Below are 7688 nucleotides of genomic sequence, written 5' to 3'. Positions count from 1 at the left end.
TTGTATATCTTGTTGTAGCTGGAGGGAGTCTTGTGATAGAGATTAGAGGTAGACTAATCTCGCAGCGGCATTGTACCAGGAGGTACGTAGCGTTAGTTGGAGGAAGTCTTGTGATGCAGGATACGTTCCTTCATCTAGCAGTTCTGGGTAGATCCCCCTTGCCTGCCTTGCAACTGTCCAGTGCAGATCAACGCTTGATCCGATGTCACATCGGACTTGCGTAGATAGATGCCTGCTGGGCTTCCCTGTTCCATGTTGTCCCGCCGTGCTGCTGACTTCCGCCTCGGATGTACTGCATCCGTCCTTTGAAGAAAATAGTGTAGCTGAGTGTGGTTTGTTCTATCGAGTAGCAATTTGGAACACGTACTCGTTCCAGAGCCTAGTTGTCTCCAGGTTCCTTTTTGCTATCTTGCTCGTCGTAGTACCGAGTTCGTTGGGTATTGTAAGATGTGCAATCTTGTAATTTTTGAAGCCATTTATAATGGAAAGAATCTTGTCTTCTAGGTTGTCATTCTTTTTTCTGCTGATGTCATGGTTGTTTGTGAGATTCCTGAGTTCTTTCTATAAGAATCGAGTTCTTGTGTTCCTTGTGAGGCAAGCCTTCGTTGCTTCATTGTTGATGAGTTCTTTTTGTAGCAATATGTTAACTCTGCCTTGGTGCTGGATGGATAAGTCTAAAATCTGCCTATTGAACCGTACCGTTGTGTAGAAGTGTGTCGTCCATCATTTCAGCTTTGTCAGTTGTGTTGGGAAATGAACCGTTGCGTTCACATGTTGTGTTAAAATAGGCCTAATGGGCCGCATTTTTATTGCAGTAAAAATCTATTTAAAGGCCTTCTTTCTTCTTTTTCTTTACTGCCCTGCTTTTGCCTTGAAACCCTAGTTCTTACTCCGCCATCACCATTGTCGCCGTCATCTGAGCGCCGCCACCTGACCGTCATCATTTCTTAGTGCCTTATTGCTTTCGCTAGTATATGGGTAGGAAGAAATCAGCGGGCAAGTCCCAGGCAACCTTTGTAGATGAGGAGGCATCACTTTATGTGATTGAAAATCAAGAATTCATGGGCATGAGGGCTGCTTAGAAGCTCTAGCCGGCTCCAACTATGACCGAGGATCAGTTGCGCTAGCTCATCAGTGATTGCCTGATCCAGGACAAGGAGATTGCTGAGTGGAGAGCTCCAGGCCAGCATCGGGTCCCAACTCTAGGCTCCGATGAGATTGTTCTTTTTGTCTCCTTTATCCGTGCTGGACTCTGCATTCCTGCCTCTACTTTTCTTTATCGCTTTCTCAATTATTTTGGGATTAGCTTGAACCATCTTACTCCCAATGCTGTCCTTCATCTTTCTGTTTTTGTTCATCTTTGTGAAACTTTTCTTGGAATTCCTCCTTCTCTTTCTCTCTTTCATTACTTCTTCCGTCTAAAGCCCCAACTCCGCAGCGATGACACCCATGTTCTTGGTGGCTGCGGGATTCAATTTCATCGGGGTCGTAAGGGTAGATTCTTTGATTATGACTTGGTTGATTCTGTGAGGGATTGGCGTGCTGACTGGTTTTATGCCACCAATATGATCCCTCCTCTTGCTGTCCATTCTTCTTCTGATCCTGTGGTTAACGTCCGATGGGAAAAGAATCCTATGATGGTGGATGAGCTCCAGGCGATCAAGCCATTTTTGGAGAGGATATATGCTCTAAAACTGCAAGGCTTGACCGACTTTGGTATCGTTTCTAGTTTTCTTCGCCGTCGTGTTCAGCCTCTGAAGGAGCGAGAGAACTATGGTTTTGAATACTCTAGAGTGGAGGACCCTTCTCATATGGTCCCTGCCCTTGAGTTGACTGGTGAGGAGGTGCTCGAGCACCTTTAGAAGATGTTGAAGGGAGTGAGTGTCGTCCCACATACTGTCCCTAAGTACTGTGCTAACAACCTGCCTCCTGCTGTGAGTTGTTTTTTCTTATGCTGGTACTTTTCGTATTTCCTTTGCTATCTCCACTTTTCGCTTAATAGTTCTCGTCTGGTTGTTTTACTCTTTTATAGGAATTGGGGCATAACTTTGTTGACCCGATCCCCCTTGATGACTGCCCTGCCATTATGGAGCTTGGGGAGAATCTTGCTAGGGCATCTTTAACCAGTAAGTTTCAAACCACTACGATGTTTCCTATTGTTTCTTTCATAGTTCTTGACACCTATGTTGAGTATGTTCCTCGTCTAGTTCCTCGAGCTCCCCATAGTGTCAGAAAAAGGGGGCGGGCGGATTGTTCTTCTTCTGATTTGCCTACCACCAAGAAGTCTCGCTAATTGAGTACTCGTCTAGGTACTCAAGTTATAGGTAGCATGCTCCTAGGTGAGCATATTAATATGTTTTGTCTTTTTGTTGTTTGCTTTTGCCTCTAACCGAGTACTTTTCTTCTTTTTCAGATGGCGCTATGGTTGCCATGCTTGAGAGTGAGGAAGAGGGGGATGATGATGCAGCCCTTGTTATGCGTCGGTGAGCTGTTTTCCTATTTTTCTGCTGTTGAACACTTCTTTTTGTTCTGACTTTGACCTTGTTCTCTTGTAGTAAGCGGTCGTTGACCTTGAGTTCTTCTGGAGCTCCGGTTCCGACCATGCCACTCCCGTTGCAAGGTGGTGGTGATATTTTTGCTTCTATAGTTCCCCCTCTAAGGTCTTCTATTGGTCTCGGGGGTTTTATGAAGAAGAAGATAGCTAAGTGAGTGAATCCTAGTTATGTTTCTTTGCTTCTGTTTTCCCCTTCTCTGATTCATATTCTTATCGTCGATTTTCTTTATCATCTTGCAGGCCTTCGCCTTCCCTCAACCCTTAGTCGACTTCTTGTCAGTCTTCTAGTGTGCCCCTATGTTCTGAGTCTCTGGACTCAGAATGTGCGGTCAGCGAGGTGGCTGTGAGGGGGACAGGGTTCTCTGGTGGTTCCGTAGCTGCTGATTTGCTGGCTCCGGAGGTGACCGTGGCTGTGGTGGTGGAGCCATCTAAAGAGGTAGCTAGGGCTTCCCAAGGTACGGCCCTAGTCTTGTCTTCTTTGCCTCGGCTGGCATCTCCCTCTGCTCCTCTTCCTAGTGGTGTTTAGTGTTTGGATGATGATGTGGTGCAACAATTCGATGCCACTCATCGGTTGTCAGAGCTGACAGATGCCTGGGGAACCTTCGCGACTTCTTTTGGGGAAAAACTCTAGGTAAGTTTTTTCTGAAGTTCTTTCTTTGGATGTTCGTTTTTCTTCTATTCTTATGTTTTTTTTCTCTTTCTCTTTTGCTCAGTCTTTTTCTTAGGATCATACTGGCTTCTTTTTCTCATCTAAAACCGAGAAAAAGTTATCTTCTGAGGTTAGTGCCCTGAAAACAGAGCTTGACCTCTGTCGGGCTGAGATGGAAACCGAGCATCAAATGCACCAATAGGAGGAAAAAGCTCTCCGTGCCTAGGTGGTTGAGGTAGGAAAATAGAGGGATGCAGATGTGGAGGCCATGAAGAATGAGTACAATGGTATTGCGGGTTCTTTTTGTTTCCTCTTGTATTCGAATTTTCCTTTCTACTGACTTGTTTTTGGTGCCCGGTTTAGCTCTCTGAGTTGAAAAGCAGAAGCTCTCGGAGGGTATTGAGGAAATGAAGACACTTGCTCGCAATAGTCACAACAGGGCTGAAGAGGTAATTACTCGTGCTGAAGAAGAACTCACCCTTGCCAAGTTGATTAGGCGTGGAGCTGACAGGGATATTGTGCAGGTCCAAAAAACGGTTGAAGTCTTGACTGGTAAGTTGGCGATGGCTACTGAGAACTAGAATGCTTTGTGGAAATCATTTCGGTCAGTAGCCGATCTTCTCCGGACTCCATTGGACTTCTTCAAGACAAACCACTTCAAGGACTCATGACAAAAAGAACCCGAACCAAGCTATATCCGAGTTCTTTTTTATAAATAACCCAGGTATATGCTCGGGAGCAATTCGATGAAGAATCAGAACAATTTTCAAGACAAGACCCTTCAGCTCCTTGTTCCAAATAGCAAGAGGCTTGGGGGCTACACCCAGACGGATGTACTTTTTCTTCAAAAAAGCACATACCACTCGAAGATCCCAAGAAGCGCTACATGGTTCACTTAGGAAAGCACTCGGACGACGCTTGTTCCTGCTCAGCAAGACCTGAACGAACAAGATGAGGCTTCCATAGCTCAACCATGAAGTGCTCGGGGGCTTGTCGATACGAGACCCACGGGATACCCCACAAGGAAGGGAGTCCCTGGAATAGATAACACACAACACATTACAATCAATCCAACGCAAAGGCTAACGCCGATTGGATGTAGGGCTATTACTTGATAACGGTCGAGGGCCCAAACCAGAATAAATCGACTATCTCTTCCATTTACCATTGAGTTCTGCATGCGTTGAAGCCCGAACAAACTGCCCCGGGTACCCCCGTGGCAGGCTATTGGTGGTGAAATATCGATAGTTGGCATGCCAGGTAGGGGCTTTCGACGAAACTGCATCCGAGAGCTCGACGGACCTCGACAACATGATCTTCTTGACGGGATCAACCTTCATCTTTGGTTCATGGATCTGCGAGGCAGGCGATGATGGCAAGCTCTAGAGCCATCTCCTCGAAGATTTAGATCACCATGAAGACCTTTCTATTTGAGTGACTACGATGGATCAACTCACCGGAAGATTCGCGCAGCTCATGATGTCTGATCCAACTCAGATTTTGTGGCTTTGCGCATCCAACTCAAACTCAGGTTCCACGTCCGTGATAGAGTCCTATCTGAGTTCTTTCGAGAGGCCAAGTTTTTTTCCGACAGGGCTCCAGAATGTGGTTTTGGCCTATTAAGAATACAACTCAGAGTACACTCAGAATCCTTTCAAGAAGTCGAGTCCTTTTCTGTTCGAACTCCACAACATGGCAAAATCTTATCAGGCACGGCCCGAAGGACCCCTCGATCCGGAGTTTAAAATGCCACTAAAAGGAGCCCAGGAAGGTCTCGTACTAACTATAACATCTCAAGACTGCATCATCCACTGGCCAGGTTCTGTTCCTGAAGACAGCGACACCCAACTAATCGACACGACAACAACAGCAATTCTACCCTACCAAGAAGGAGACTTGATCTACGACCTTGAAGCCTCTACTAAAGTTGTTGGTGACTTCGACAGTATGGAAACCAATGCTGATAATAGAACAATTCATGCACGAGAAGTATTCATGGTTTGCCATCCTCGATCACCATTGGTCCCCCTAGAAGCACCCAACATCAAGTCATTGGATGAATCTGAGTCCAACATATCACCCTTTATCTAGGGGCACGATGGTGAGACTGAGAATCAGAAGCAAGCCAGAGAGAGAAGAAACAAATTGAAACAAGGACGCCAACGCTATGCTAGGTAGCGCAAGGAAGCTTGGATCAAATATGAGTCAGATCTGGCTGAGTACAATAGAAGAAAATCAGAACAAGAAGTCGAAGAAAGACACGCGGTGAATACACCCTACAATAGGATCCGAGAAGCTCTAGAAGAACTCGGAGCGATCTCACTTCCCGGTGAGAAACAGGAACAGCTCTGGGACCTTCTCTGGTCAATAGCCCTAAGGGTACACAACGGAGAGACTCGCTCAAGACTACCTACCAGGTCAACGTCTCATAGACAGGAAGATCAAAACCAAAGAAAGTCTGCTTTCGAGAGACTCGGACCAAGTGGAAGTCATAATAGAGAAAGTAGAAGGGACCATAGTCAAAACTACCGAGTTGAACAACCAAGAATAACCAACAGCAAAGTACCAATTCAGACAGCCCTACAGAACTACTCTCACTAAGACGATAACTGGCTAGAAGGAGTTGAATCAGAATACACAGAAGCCGGAATGCATGATAGATTCCCCTATTTTGCGAACAGACTTGCTTCAATATGGCTACCTCACAAGTTCAAACCATCCAACCACTCTAAATATGATGGCAAGACTAAACCAAGACAGTGGCTTAGGATCTACTTGTAGTCGATTGAATTAGCCAAAGGAAACGACGATATCAAGACTTTATTTTTCCTATGGCACTGGAGACAATGCCCCTCTAATGGTTTGACAAATTAAATCCAGGGTCAATCAGGAATTGGGAGGACTTGCAAAGAGTTTTCTGTAGAAATTTCGCGGGTATCATTACGCACCCCATCACTCACGTAGAATTAAAAGGACTCAAGCAGAAAGGAGGTGAAACTCTCAAAAATTACTATTGATGATTTGGCGAACTACGTGCTCAAGTACATGACATCACTGAACGAGAAGTAATCGAAGCTTTCTCCCACAGAATTATGGCCAGGTGGCAATTTCAAGACTTCTGCAAAGAAAACCCAAGAAACAATGAAGAATTCAGACGCACAGTACAAAACATGATTACTACAGAGGAGAAGACACAAAAAAGGTTCTCGGATAAAAAGAACCAAGACATCCTGGACAAGCGAAATCATCAAAACATCAGACATCAGGAAAGAAAACATGGACCAGACAACACCATGGCATGGCTGATAAATCAAGGAAGTTTTCCAAACCCAGAGGGTATGACGATATTGAAAACATGCGTTGCATTTTGCATCCTAAAGGAAATCACACCACCAGAAATTGCTACACCTTCTACGAGCGATACACAAGAAAAGATAATAAAGTAAACACTAAAGAAGACAATCAGAAAAAGATGAAGACAACCACGAAGACAAGGGATTCCAAAAATCCAGGGGGATAGTAGCAGTGATCTTTGCTGGGGCCTCAGATTCTAGAAGCAAACATCAAGAAAAGCTAGCTCTACGAACCATCATGGCAGCAGAGCCGGCTACTCCAAAATATCTCAACTGGTCACAATATCCAATCCAGTTTTCAAGAGAAGACCAACGGACTAGCGTAGGAAACACAGGCCATTACCCACTTGTTATAGATCCAACTACCACCGGAATGATTGTCACAAAAGTATTAATCGATGGGGGGGCCGGACTCAACATCATTTTTTCAGAAATGCTAAGGAAGATGGGACTATAACTCACCGGGATGATTACACCAACGAGCACCCTTTTTATAGGATAGTACCCGGCAAGGCAGCCATGCCACTTAGACAAATCACTCTACCGGTTACTTTTGGAACTCCCTCAAACTACCGAACAGAGTTCATCAAGTTTGAAGTTGTAGACTTTGATTCATCATATCACGCAATCCTCAGACGCCCAGCTCTAGCAAAATTCATGGCGATACCGCATTACCTGTACCTATTGCTTAAAATGCTAGGGCCCAATGGTGTACTTTCCCTATGAAATGATTTTTAGCGCGCTTTTGACTGCGACATCTAGGCAATTCAAATTGTAGCCAAAGCAGAATCCGCCAGTAGTAGAAAAGAAATAGTCATTATTGCCGCAGAAACGAACCCAGAAGAACTGGAGATACCAGCTAAAAAGCCCAGCATCCTCGCACCACCAAAAGAAGCCGATGTCAAGCATATTGACTTGGGCACCGGTGATCCCTCCAAAACGGCAACCATCAGCGCCCACCTCTTGGCAAAATAGGAACTCGCGCTCACCAACTTTCTTCGGGACAACAAAGATATCTTCGCTTGGAAGCTGGCCGACATGCCAGGTGTCCCAAGAGAGTTGGCTGAGCACAGAATTGATATCAATGAGAGCTCCAAGCCTGTGAAGCAACGGCTACGACGATTCTCACCTG

Source organism: Miscanthus floridulus, chromosome 9 (genome assembly GCF_019320115.1).
Source record: "Miscanthus floridulus cultivar M001 chromosome 9, ASM1932011v1, whole genome shotgun sequence".
Classification (NCBI taxonomy): Eukaryota; Viridiplantae; Streptophyta; class Magnoliopsida; order Poales; family Poaceae; genus Miscanthus; species Miscanthus floridulus.
The sequence above is the reverse complement of the archived record's forward strand: the minus strand, read 5'-3'. Positions refer to the sequence as shown.